The sequence below is a fragment of the Ochotona princeps genome, chromosome 17, assembly GCF_030435755.1.
Source record: "Ochotona princeps isolate mOchPri1 chromosome 17, mOchPri1.hap1, whole genome shotgun sequence".
Classification (NCBI taxonomy): domain Eukaryota; kingdom Metazoa; phylum Chordata; class Mammalia; order Lagomorpha; family Ochotonidae; genus Ochotona; species Ochotona princeps.
In genome coordinates, this window is record NC_080848.1 from 48,813,632 (window position 1) to 48,827,623 (window position 13,992).

Below are 13,992 nucleotides of genomic sequence, written 5' to 3' on the forward strand. Positions count from 1 at the left end.
GATATGAAAGCTGAAATTTACAACACAAGGAAATGTATTGAAGCTATTAACAAGCACCTCACTAGACTTCTGTCTTAGGGTTGTTAAAGTACTTATCTCCCTGGCACGCAGACACACTAATGCAAACATGAAATATACGTTGCAGGGTGCAGAAAAAAATAATGAGGTGGCAAGCGTTTCAACTCTGGATTTCATACAGCTTCGCTTTATGTCGTGGCAACCTGCAATTTGTTCAGGGGAAGCCTTGCTGCAAAGTGATCTGCCATTGCTTTGCGAGTTGGGGAAGAATCCAGTCTCATCAGGGCTTCTGGGTAGGATATTGATTTTCGTTCCGTTGCTTCCTGCGGCAGATAAAGAAACCCGAGTTAGGGGCGTTAATGGAGTAGAAACGGGGGTGTTAAATACAGGTGGTTCTGCACCATTAACCTTGAGGGATTGCCGCCCTGCTGCGTGTTCATCCCTGTGTTATCCCAGTGAGAGGGGGCTGCGACTGACAGCTCCTCCATTTCAAGAGGGAGGAAGAACGGCGTTGCCTATTTTCATTTGTAAATGGTTTTATTCCACTTCGATATTCAGGAAAAAGAAAACACAGTGCTTTGGAGAAATCTGCTAGACACCCCAAAAGCTTCTAGGAATTTCAGTGCAATGGACGTCTGTAAGCTTTGAACAAGTGCCTGCAAGCTCCTTTAATGTTTAGAATGCTATGTGGAATTAGAGAATAGATGGGGAAGGTTTTTTTTTTTTTTTTTTTAAGATTTATTTATTTTTATTAGAAAGGCAGATTTACAGAGAGAAGGAGAAACAAAAAGATCTTCCATCCAACAGTTCACTCCCTAAGTGACTACAATAACCACATCTGAGTTGATCCAAACACAGGAGCCAGGAGCTTCTTTCGGGTCTCCCACAAGTGTTCAGGGTCCCAAGGCATTGGGTTGTCCTCAACTACTTTCCCAGGTCACAGGTAGAGAGCTGGATGAGAAGCAGGGCTGCAGGTTCCTGAACTGGTGCCTCTGTGGGATCCTAGATACACATGCAAGGTGAGGACTTCAGCCACTAGGCTACTTACTGTACCAGGCCCAAGAAAAGTTATTTAAGAGATTATTTATTTCTCTGTTTATTTGAAAGGCAGTAAGACTTCATGGGAGGAGTCGGGAGAGAGAGAAAAAGAAGATCCATGAATTGGTTCAGACCCTAAATGACTACGCTAGGCAGAGCTGTTCAGCATCAAAGCCAGGAAACAGGAACTCCATCTTGGCCTCCCATGTGGGTGGCAGGGCCCTGAATACATGGGCCGTCTTTCACTGTCTTCCTGGCCACATTAAGGGGACCTGGATTGAAGCTGGAATAGCTGGAACTTGAATCAGGACTCCAAAACAGGATATGGATGCTGTAAAGCAGATTAGCCTGTCATGTTATGATGCTGGTCCCAGTCTTTTTATTTAAATGAAAAATAAAAGCCCAGAGATAACAAAGAAGTTCATGTATTTTTAAAAGATTTATTTGAAAATCGGAAAGAGAGAATATTTTATCTTCTTTTTTTTTTTTTTTTTTTTTTTTTTAACTCTCTGGATGGGCAGTATAGTGAGGACTGGGTCAGGCTAAATCCAGGGGAGGCCCAAAAACTTGAATCATCTTCCACAGCACTTCCCACGCCATTAACAGGTGTAGGAAATGGAGTAGCTGGGACACGAATTGGCCATTCGTATGGGATGCTGGTATCCCTTGCCCCTAGCCCACAATCTCAGTTCCAGATAAGTAGCTTGGTCTGTCTTTTAACACATAGTGTCATCAAGGAAGGAAACAGGGGAAGAAATTTCCATGGAAGAAAGCAGGACCTGCCTGTTCTGCCTCACCTGCTGCCCTTTCTGCTTCCAGGGGAGAACAGAGAGCAAGACTTCAGGTTCTCCGGAGACCCCGCCATTTCATAGTTATGAGGGTCCCTGGCACACAGCCCGCCGCAACAGAATCCAGTCTCTCCAGTCTCTGCCACTTCGTTTTCATCCCTGCTCTGATCCACCATGCACGTGTGTGTGTGTGTGCGCGCGCGCGTGCACGTGTGCTTGTGTGTGAGGTTTCTGGAAAGTTCATGGAAGATGCGCGTTAGAAACAAACAAAAGAAAGCAAAAACCAAAAAAGCAAAGCTGTGCTATGTACAGATGTCAGGCTGTTCCGAGCGTCCACTGGAATCTCTGTTTCAACTCTAGGCTCCCTTGAATTCGTGTTTGCACTGACTTGGTGCTAGCTGCGACTCAGGTGCACTGGTCCCCTCAGAGTTACTGATGGAGTGATTCCGACTCAGCCCTTTCCAAGCTCTTCCTCTGGGCTTCTTTTCCTGTGGTTGCAGCCTCAGCCCCGTACCGGAGATGGGACGCCTGTCTCCCTCTTGTTGCTGTGGGCTGCTTTTTCGTCCGTTTGGCCCAGAAGGGGCCTGTTGGTGGCTTGGGGCGGTGGTGAGGGAGGGAGCAGGGGAGAGGGGCTCACCTGATTCTGCTCCGGCAGATGCAGCTGCCCAGTCCCTATCTGGCCACTAGCCCGGTCTTTCTCTTTGATGTAGTGCCTTTCATTTCATCAGGAAGCTACTTGGGGCTGCTCCCAGCCACCGCAAAGCTACTTTCCACCTCCCACCCAAGCCAAGGGAAAATCTAAAACTTCCTCTCATACCATTTGCAGATCTGTTGTAGAAAAATCAGGGTCTTTGTAGACTCTCAGTTTTCAATAAGCCATCTGATTTCTCCTGTGTGTTTGTGTTTGTGTATACCTAGGACTGTCATTTGCAGATAACAACCAAAACCAACCTACCAGCCTTTTCTTCATTCATATACCTCAAGCTTTGTGGGACTTCGTTGTCCCTCCCCTGATCTTGCTCAGACTTCATTTTGCTTGTCACTCCCTTCCTTTTATTTTTTTCCCATCTTCTCAATTTGAAGTTCTCATTTAGAGGTGATTTTCATATGTAGTCTCATAACCGAGCAAGGTCTTTCTTTGTGTTATTATTATTTTTTTCAACCTAGAAATTTTCTTGACATCTTCTCTATAAGCAAAGTCTATTTTCCAGGTGGGAAAATGCCCTTTGGGGCTAGGGAAGAAGACTGGACCGGGATTGTTCAATTCTTTTTTTTTTTTTTTTTTAAATAAAGGTTTCTTTGAGAATCAGAGTTAGAGAGAGAAGGAGAGAGAGATCTTCTGTTTGCTGGTTCATTCCCAAAAACTTCATCCTTGGTCTTCTACGCAAGTATAAGGGCCCAAGCACTTGGCCCATCCTCTGCTGCTCTGGTAGTTGAATCAGCAGGGAGCTGAATGGTAAGTGGAGCAGCTGGGACTCCAAGCAGTGGTTCCTATGGGGATGTTGGCTGTGCAGGTGGTGGCCTAACTCACTGCAGCACCAGGCCAGCCCCCCACTCAGCTGAGTCTTGACTCCTCCACAGACTTTCCTGTGGTCTTCAAATTAATGTTTGCTGAGAAAAATACTCAATGGCGTCCAATGACCCTCATCTCCTTCTTAACATCTACCGGACACGGTGAGATGCATGAATGCTGCTGACGGGCCTTCACTGGTGACCACAGCGAATGCACAGTGGCACCAAATCTGTCACAGTCCCTCCCAAGCTGCTTCCTGCACCTTGTTTACCCTGCCTCTAGATGGAAAACTCCACTGGCTCCCAGAGCTCTTCTGTGACTTGTCTACAGGTCAATGATACAACCCAGGTTGGCCTCACATCCACACTCAGGGCTCTTGATTTCTTGAGAAGCTCTTTCCTCCACTGGGAGATGTCTGCAGCTAAAGAGGGAGACACAGCTGGTTTCTTCCCGAAATTTTTTTTTTTTTTCCTTTCACCTCTTTTGCTTACTGGGATGCAGTGTTGAGTTTAGAGGAACAGAACACAGTCTTGGTTATAGTTTGTATATATTGGAAGAAAGAAAGAGAGGAGAGATGATGGGGCACCCATGGTGAAATTAGCTCACAGGATTATGGGAGCTGAGAAGTTCCAAGATCCTGGAGGCTGGAGACTCAGGACTGCAGGACTGCAGGCTTAGCCCAAGTCCTAAGACTTCAGAACCAGAGGAGCTGTTCATGTAGCTCTCCTCGGCGTCTAGAGGCCGACAAGCCGGCGTGTTGATGGCCTAGGCAGGAGGAGAAAGAGGTGCCTGGGCTCACAGTCACCTTGCTATGTTCTCTATTTCCATTCTTTTTGTTCTCTGGCAGATTGGAAGGTGCCCGCCCACTCCTTAAGGAGCATCTTCCCTCTCCCCACTCAGTTCCTGTAGACTAAAATGCTAGGTTCTTCTGGAAACCTCCTCACAGAGACATCCAGAACAACATGCTTAGGTCTGTAGGGTTCCTTCCTCCAGTCAAATTGACCCCTGATATCACCTGCTGCACTTGGCTTGGGCAAGCTCCATCTGCATCTCAGTGAGCACTTACTCCACCTCACTCATGATGCTGAGTTTTGCTTCCTGTGTCCCCAAAGCACCAGGTGAGGCTGCTGACTCAGAGGCACCTCATCTTCACCTTTCAGTTGAAGTCTTCTTGCTCTTCCAGGGTTCTTAGATGGGCTCTGTTTGAAAACAACCCATGAACCATCTAGAAGATTCTCACATGATCCAAAGCAATGCATGCATTCTTGCCCTATATCCAAAATGACAAACCATTCCTAAAGCAGTTCTCTTTGCTTTCCCAAGCGCCTCTCATTGTTTACTTGTATATAAGGCAGACTCAAGGCCCTGTGTCCTCTGGTTCCATGGCACCAAAAGTCGGGGATCTAAAAGAGAATGTGGAATAAGGTGGAGGGGGCAATGGAATGCTTCATTTCTTTCTCTCTGAGACAAGGCAACAGAAATATTATTCTTTCTAAAAAATGGTCTTGCCATTCTGATTTTTCTCCTTACTCAGTCTCTGAGTCTTGCAGTTCAGCCTAGATCTCAGTGATGGGCTGTTGGGGTATTGCAGGCACAGTATTCTAGGGTCATGGCCCACATAGATGGCCTAGCACCTTACAGTAAAACAGGGACTGATGCCGCTTGGTGCCTCTTCTTCTGGAAAGACTGAAATAGCAATGAAACTCTCTCACCTGCTGGATTGTCTTAAGAGCTATTGCTTTTACAGCCCCCCCTTTTCTCTCTCTCTCTCTCTCTCTCTCTCTCTCTCTCTCTCCTTACTCCTCTCCCATTTATTTGTTTTGAAAGTCAGAGAATCAAGCACCCGTGGGTTCTGCATCCATGGATTCAATCAACTACAGATAAAAAAATCCAGTTAAAAAATGTGTCTTTCCCCCAAAATGTACATTTTCTTCTTGTGCTTCTCCTTGGGACAACGCAGTCTAACAACGATTTCCGTAGAGCGTACATTTCATCAGAAGGCTTAAAATATGTCAGAGGGTGTGCCTAGAGCTTCTTGTACGTTCTGGGATTTTTGATGTCTTCAGGGATCTGGGAACCAAGCCCTCACAGATCCAGAGGGGAGGACAGATTGTGATCCCAAGGATTGTGTGGCCTTTCCTTAATCTCCCTGCTTGGCTCCCAGCATACAGTGGGCTCCGGAGTCCGTTAGGTAATTAGAGAAAGAGCCACTGGGGACCAATCATTCTTTTTTATTTTTCTTGTTTTGTTTTCATTAGCTGTGAGTGTGCTTTTAAAAAAACATTTTTTTTTTTTTGGTCAACTCTATCTCTTCCCTCTTCCAGTCTCCATATCCCTTCCTAACCTTCCACCAAGCAGGAGTCACTGAGGGTAGGAAAAAGAAGGGTTACTTCCCTTCACCCTCAAACAGGTAGTGGAGAACATGCACATGTTCTCAAACACGTGCACACCGCACACACACACACACACACACACACACACGCGCGCCTACATTCCTGAAGACATTTTCTCTTATTAAAAGTCGTGAAACTCCCCAGGGAAATTAACTGTTGTTCTGAAGAAAAAAAAAATATATATGATGCTCTTGGCCTTGGCCTTGAGATAAGAATCAGCCCTAGGAGATTGGAATCGTGCTGGGAGGGACCAGCTTCCCTCTGGGAGTAGTTAAACCCTGGCAGAGCTGGCATCCCGCCCGGAGGCACTATCTGCTGATGCCTGGCCTTGGGACTACGTTCAGAGAATCTCGGGGCTCCTTCTCAACAGTAGACACGATGTTTTGATTAAATCCAAACAAGAAGCCTGAATGATTATCTAAGGAATTTGGGATGATCTCCGGTACCCCACTGGGGTATTCTGACCTCCATAAAGGTTCTCTCGGCCCTTGATTTGTTTCAAGTCGGCATCTCATTAGTGATGAGTGCAGAACCAAGTTGTGTCAGGCAGAGAACTGCTTTAACTTAGGAAAAAAAAAAAGAAAAGCATCGTATGATAGTTGAGAGCTCGTTCCTCTTCAGGAATAAGCAGAAGAGAAAGATGGGGCTTCCAGTCTGAGGGTGGGAGCACCCGAGGCAGCCTGTGGTGCTCATTCTCCCTCTGCTAGTAGCTAACACCATGAAATTAGGGCGCATGACCTGAAACCTTCCAGGCCAAAGTTTATTTATCTGTAAAGAGAGATGGTCAGGGGAGCCCTACTCCAGTGTCACCAGGGCGAGTAGGGAGCTCGCAGGGGTGTGGGAGCCGTGTTGGGGTGTGGGGATATGAGAGCGCACAGGGCATGCAGGTGAATTGTTTTGAGTGAGTCTGACCCTGTGTGTCTGGGACCATGCTAACCCCAGCTCTAGTGCAAACAGAGCATTGCACCTCTGCTGTAACCTGTTGTTCCCACCAGTAATCATGGCCTCAGCAGCAACAAGTTTTGAAAACTTTTAAAAGAGAGACCAGGAATCCTGGTATCCATGTGAAATCTTCCCATTTTTAAAAACTGGCTTACATGACTCAAAACAACAATACAAAATTATTCAAGGGCAGAGGCTGTGGTGTACTGAGCAAAGCCACCTCCCGAAGCAACAGCTGCTGTAGGGGTGCTATTGTGAAGCCCAGCGGTTCTGCTTCTGATCCAGTTCTCTGTTAATGCTCCTGGGAAGGCAGCAGAGGATGGCCCCGGGCACTTAGACAACTTGCATCCACATGGGAGACCCAGATAAAGCTCCTGGCTCTTGGCTTTGGCTGAGTCTTGGCCATTGTGGTCATCTGAGGAGTGAACCAACGGATCTCTGTCTCTTCCTCTCTCTGTGTAACTTTGACTTTCAAATAAATACATAGATCATTTAAAAAAATTTAAAAATTGGAAAAGGGCTGAAATCTGTTTCTAGCTTGTATCTGATTTTGAATTCAAATCTATTCAACTCGTAACCACTCTGCTGCTTTGAAAGTGGGTTCCTGTACATCAGGATGAGAACAGATAATACAGGAAACAAACGCCAAACAAACAAGGCATGCTGTCAAATCTAAACAAGACTGTAGTGGATCCAACTGTGTTCAGGAGGCTGCTTTGCTGGAGCGGTTCGCAGGCCCCGACTGGAGCTGGTTGATCCCTCTCTGGTAGGGTGTAGTAGGGAGCTCAGCCAAGCCTGAGGCCAGGGTAGTCTACCAAAATGCACATCTAGGCATTAGTGTTGCCCCTAAAGTGATGCACACAGAATGTTTTAACTTTTCTTCTCTCCCCAGGGCCAGTGCTGAGCAGAGTGTTCGCTTCAGCATATCCTTGGGGGTGAAGGACAATAATACACATGCACAGAGCTGTTGGTGGAGAAAGAGCGGTATGCAGACAGAGGGAAACAGAGTGTAGCTCTGCATGGCTCCAACTGTTATCAAGTGGGGGGCAGGTGACCAGGCCAGGCAGGAGAACAATTAGGGAAGGGTCTTGGTGAGCAAGTAAACTCACATGTCTCCTGACTTTGAACCTGTGGTCCAACGGTGTGACTCTGCTCTAACAGCAATGTGGGGGTGTGTATAGTGGAGGCAGGACTGGTCCCAGAGGCACCAGGATGCAGGATGCAGCTCTGATTTGGCCTTATGCCTTTGCTGATCATGAACATTTTTTTTTTTTTTGCTTCCAAGTTTTGTTGAAAACAGCCCCAAGGTCTTAGGAAAGCAATCCATTCTTTGGTTTCCCTCTGGTCCCTCTAGCCCTTTTTTTTTTACTTTTATAGCCCAGGGCTTGGCTGGGCTCCCGGATGGGAGAATCTAAGGTATACTCTGAGGTGTAGAGGCAGCAAAGTGTAAGGTTAAATATGCTTAGGACCTTCAGCTTTTCCGATCGAAGTGCAGTTGTAACTGGTGATGCTGGTAGTAGCCAATCTCTGATTTTAGGACTCTGTTTAAAAACCTTTACAAATAAAATAGCCACATTTCAGCTGACTGTTGTTTTCCATAGTCTCAACACCATGGAAAACTGGCTATGAATTCTTTTTCAAAAGAGATCTGGTTATTTTTATTTTTAAGGTAGAGTTATGAGAGAGAGAGAGAGAGAGAGAGAGAGAGAGAGAGAGAGAGAGAGAAAGCTTCCATCTGCTGATTCACTCCCCAAATGGCCACATCATTCAGAACTGGGCCAGGCTGGAGCCTGGTTTCCCCCATGGGTGCACACACATTCTCTGTTGCTGTCCTGGCTGCATTAGCATGGAGCTAGACTGGAAGTGGAGCAGCCAGGACTTGAACTTGCACCTGTATGGAATGTTGATGCCAGAGGCAGAGCTAACCTGCTATGCCATGGCACCAGCCCTGGCTGTGAATTCTGATGGTTTCATGCTACCAGCCATCCTTCTTTACGGCTCTCATCTTACTCTCAAAGTTAATGTGCGTCACATCAGGAAATCAGTCTGATACATTTTTCAAAGACACTACTTTATCGCAAGATGAATATATTTCATGACAGAGGAACATTGTCTTTTTATAACCTCAACTGGCCTGATGCACCCTCTGTAAGTTGCCCCATCTGTGTGCTGCCTGTTTGTAAACCTCAATCCCATCTGAGGATTAAGGTCAGCCGTGGGCACTGGGGGAATTGACACAAGAGTATTTTCAACACTCAACTTCTGTAAGTTCTGGAACATTTGGTAAAAGTGCATTCATTACCTTAAGAGTAACACCTCATAAAATCGCCCTGGAATTCAGTTCTGGCCTCTGAAAAAAATCTCAGTGAAAATGGATCCTCTAAGTGAGGCCACAAAGCGGCCGTCTCCTGCTCTTCCTTGAGCTGGTTTTGTCTGTAAGGCAGCCAGAGTTCACAGTTCCTTCCTCCCCAGAAAGATCTGGAATCAGCCTCGACTACCATCGTTTTCTCTGCCTCTTTCCCCTATACCGGAAGCTTCTTCCTGAGACGCAAGGATTCTCCTTGTTTCTTTGAAGTCTGTTCTTTATTTCCCTGAAGAAGCACGTTGGCGCCTGACTATGAACCCAGCTTCTTTGAGACTGCGCTTCTTGCGAAGAAACCCAGCAGTTACTCCCTGGAGGTCGTGGTAGGTTCAGCCATGCTCAGAGGCAGCAGTGGGCCGACCACGTCCTCTGTACGGGGCAGAGCACTGCCCAGGCAGCAGTGCCCAGAGACACCAGCCGTCTCCTGTACTTGGCCGCTGAGGGTAACAGCGCAGGAGACGGGGTCAGCCTGTGCTCACTCCGCTGGTCTCAGTTCAGTGGCAGGCTCTTCTGTCTCAAGGGATTGAGATCGTTTTGCCTAAGGGGTATGAGAAAGCTCCTTGGGGGTGGCGGAGGGGTGTGTGTGTGTGTGTGTGTAATTTATTGAAGGCATAGGACAGGGAGTCCTTTGTACAAATGTACTCCAATGAGATAACTGAACAACATGGTGACCATAGTTAGTAATAATGCAATGCATACTTTGAAATTATTAAGGCCTTAAATGCTGGTAGTACACACACACACACACACACACACACACAATTATTATTTGTCATCAAAAATGAGTAAGGGGATGGGCATTTGGCACAGCCAGTGAAGTGTCTCTGGCGATGTTTGTGTATCATGTCTCAGCATATGAGTATCAGTCCCAGCTCCAGTCCCTGTTCCAACTGCCTACCTTGGCACCCCTGCGAGGAAATAGACAATGACTCCAGTACTTAGGTCCCTGGCACCCATTGACCTAGACTGAACCCCCCAGCTCCCAGCTTTGGCCTGGTGCAGCTCTGGCTGTGGTGGTCATTAGGGGAGTGAATCAGCAGATGAGAGATCTCTCCCTATTTGTCTCTGAATCTCTGGTTTTCAAAGACGTAACATGGTAAGATTAAAAACAAAACAAAAACGTCAACTCCTGAATAGGATAAAAGGTCATATCATCAAGGGCTTCCACCATGCCTGATACTTAAAGGACATTCAAGGAAACTATCTGGTTAATGAATAAATTATAGTATCCTTTACTCAGCCCATGGCTCCTGCTACTGTAACCCTCAGCCTGTCTTCCAACTCACATCTGTACTGTAGGAAGAAGATGGACTACAAATAGAAACAAAACAGAGTTTTCATTAAGTAAGACATTGAAAGTTCAAATACACTATTTAGCCATGGACCCGAGAGATGGGGCAGAAGCAGTCTTTTTTTGCTCTTTTCTTCCCATGGCCTAGAATCACAGAGCTGTTGGGAGGTCCAGACGGCCAGAGTTTATCTGAGTTTTAAAGATCTCACCTGCATGAGCAGATGTGATGCTGTGGTTATGAGATGCAAGCAGCATCTTTCAGCAGCAAGGGCCTGCAGGGAGACCAAGGGCCCACTGGCCATGACAGATCCGGCCATGCGTTCCCCTTCCCTTGAGAATTCTTTCCAGGGAGGAGCAGCAGGTTCATTGTGCACTGGAGACCAGCTTGTCTGGGTCTGGTAGTGGAACCAGACAAGGGAATCTTACACAAATGCATCTCTGATCGGTAGCGAGGAACAACAGAAGTCCAGGAATCATGATGAGCTGGTCTTCCAAGGGGCAAGGAAGCAGCCCAGGATACCTAGAGTTCTGTCTGCCTGTGTCCATTTGCAGCACAGCTGATCTCCCACAGGTGTGGCAGGGGCCCAAGCAGGTGCACATTGTCCCGCTGCTGTCTCAGGTGCCAAACAGGGACATGGATTAGAAGCAGAGCAGCTGGACCTTGACATGATATGGATTGCAAGCTGTGTAAGCAGTGACTTAATGCACTGTGCTTTAATGCACATTTCTTTTTTTTTTAGATGTATTTTATTTTTATTACAAAGTCAGATATACTGAGAGGAGGAGAGATAGAGAGGAAGTGGAGCTGCCAGGATTAGAACCAGCAGCCATATGGGACCAAGGCGAGGACCTTAGCCACTAGGCCACGCTGCCGAGCCCTTTAATGCACATTTCTAAGAAGCTCCCAGGCAGTGCAGAACCTGGGGCCCACAAATCACTGTGAGCAACAAGAGAGTAGGGAAATCCTAATTTAAGTCAAAGATTCTTGCTACGGACACAATGACTACACCACACTGGTATTGTTTTCTGGAACCCTGGATGCTTGCTATCTATAAGTGAGTAATAAATTCAGAGCTAGGAGAACTCTCTGATAAAGGTATAACATTCTTGCTACCAATGATCCTGATAGAGGTCATTCAAAAATGATGTATTTTGGTATAGGGGTGAAAGTTTTCTGAAGGTTTTAGGAGAAGCTAAAGAGAAATAAACATAAGAAACTCTACTGGCATGTGCCTTGTTCTCTCAAGATGCAAGGGAACATGGAGGCGTGAGATGGAAGAGTGAAAGTAAGAAGTCTGAGGGGAGAAGGGAATGTATTGAAACCCAGCAGAAATGAAGAAGAAATGAGAAAAGCATGTCTATTAAGTAAACATACTCTAATGGCAGAGTTTATCCTACGGAAATCAAATCGAGAATATGAAAGGCATGCTTGATCAACTCTCTCCAAGGGAGAAGGCACAAGGCCAGTAGATGATTTTTTTTTTTTTTAGATTAGAAAAATATTTGTTCCTTTTAAACTATGTTTTGGTGAGCTTCCTATTACAGCTAAGTGCATGTTCACTATCAAAAGAGGTGAACATTTCCACTTTCCACACATTTTGGAGACTGTAAACTTAGCTATGTATGCAACTAGACTAACCAACTACAGGAGCTTTGCATCGAGTACATTTATGCAAAGGATGGATTAAATATGTAAGTGTGTATACATGAGCATGTATCTACACATACATGCAAGCATAGGTGTTTCTTTTGTAAAATTGAATAATAGCTAGCAGAAAATCAGGCCAAGATGAATTATATACAGATCACTAGAAAGAAAGCCTGTTCATGTGACAAAGTCTGCACGTCAATTCCTTGCATCTTCCCTCCCCCCAACAGACAGGGAGACAGACAGCTGGTCTTCAACAATGACTGAGTTCCCAGAGTTTTTGTGTCTACTGTCTTTGCATTCTCATGCCGTAGAAGTACTTTCAGGGAGTTGCCACACTCAGGTTGCATAGCTGATATTCTGGGTATGTCTAATTGCTTGGATAAAGCACCTACCCTGGGCAACAGTTGACACCGCTCACCGAGTTCTCTGTCTTGAAATACTCATGCCCCAGCCTCTGTGAGTGGGTGCTTTCTGAGTGGTTTCTGTTTTTTTTTTTTCTTTTTTTATGGTGGTTTTGGGGTTTTTGTCTTTTTACCAATGTATCAGATAGCTTTTCCTTGATCTCCTTTGGTTGTTGTTTTTTTGCTTGTTTCTGGCCAACACTTAGATCTTGCTGCCCTTAAGAGGCCTTCTCCTTTCTCACTCAACAGATTTTCTTTCTCTCTTCCTTTCTTTCTTTGAAAGGCATATTTACAGAGAGAGAAGAAGTCAGAGAGACAGATTTTCCATTTGCTGATTCACTTCCCAAATGGCTGCAACAGTTGGAGCTGAGCCAATCCAAAGCCAGGAGCTTCTCCTGAATCTCACGTGCGTGCGGGGACTCAAGGCACTGGGCCGTCCTCTCCTGCTTTCCCAGGCCACAAGCAGGGAGCTGGATGGAAAGTGGAGCAGCCAGGATTAGAACTGGTGCCCATATGGAATGCTGGTGCTGCAGGAGCAAGATGAGCATGTTGAATCACCATGTTGGCCACCCCGCTCACCCCAACACACACACACACACACACACACACACACACACACACACTTTCTAATAATCTCCTTCAATGAGCTATGGTAGTCTTATCTGTGGCTTTGCTTTCTGTGTTTTTTTTTTACTTCTTTTTATCATTATCATTTTATGATTCAGTTCCATAGATCGTGGGATTTCCTTATCCCCTCCCCAATTCCCTCCCCTCTCACTGAGTTCCCCTATATCATTACTATAGTATAGTTCCTCATACACAGTCATATGTCCATCATTGCGGGCATGGACAATGGCAGAGAGTCCAGCATCCTATTGTCAAGGTATAGTAAACAGTTTCATTGGGAGTCCATTTTCTTGTCTGAAAGTAGAGATGCATATTGCATTTTATCTTCACATCTGGATATGATAGTCTCCATTACATGGTTACTTTTTAAATTATTTATTTGAGGGAGAGGGCAAGAGAGAGAAAGAGATTCATTTTGTATTTACTGCTCTACTCTCCTCCTCCAAATGTCCACAATAGGAAGGGGTGGGTTAAGCTGAAACCAGGAGCCCAGGATTTAATCCAGGTCTCCTACACGGCACTGCAGGTACCCAAGTACTTGATTTATCAACTGCTATGTTCTGGAGTGTGCATTAGCTGGAAGCTCAGATGAGAAGCATGGCCAGGACTCAAACCCTGGAACTCCAATATAGGACATCCAAGTGACATCTCTGTTGTTGCTCCAAATGCCAATCTTGTGTTTGATTTTTTCCCTGTTTCATATTCAACTTATTGATTTATGGTGATGACATTATCTTATGGTTCAAACAGGAGTATACGTTTTTGGGAAGACCAAGAAAGAAAGATGAATAGCTGAGAACATACTATAAATTGATTTGGTAAGATTACAATGTTATTGTCATGAGTGTGCAGATAATAATTCACTCAGAATGAATCATGGGAACAAAAGAGCTGCTATGGCTTTTTAAATTATTTTTTCTATTTGAAAATCAGAGTTACAGAGAGAGAAGGAGAAAGAGAGATAGACA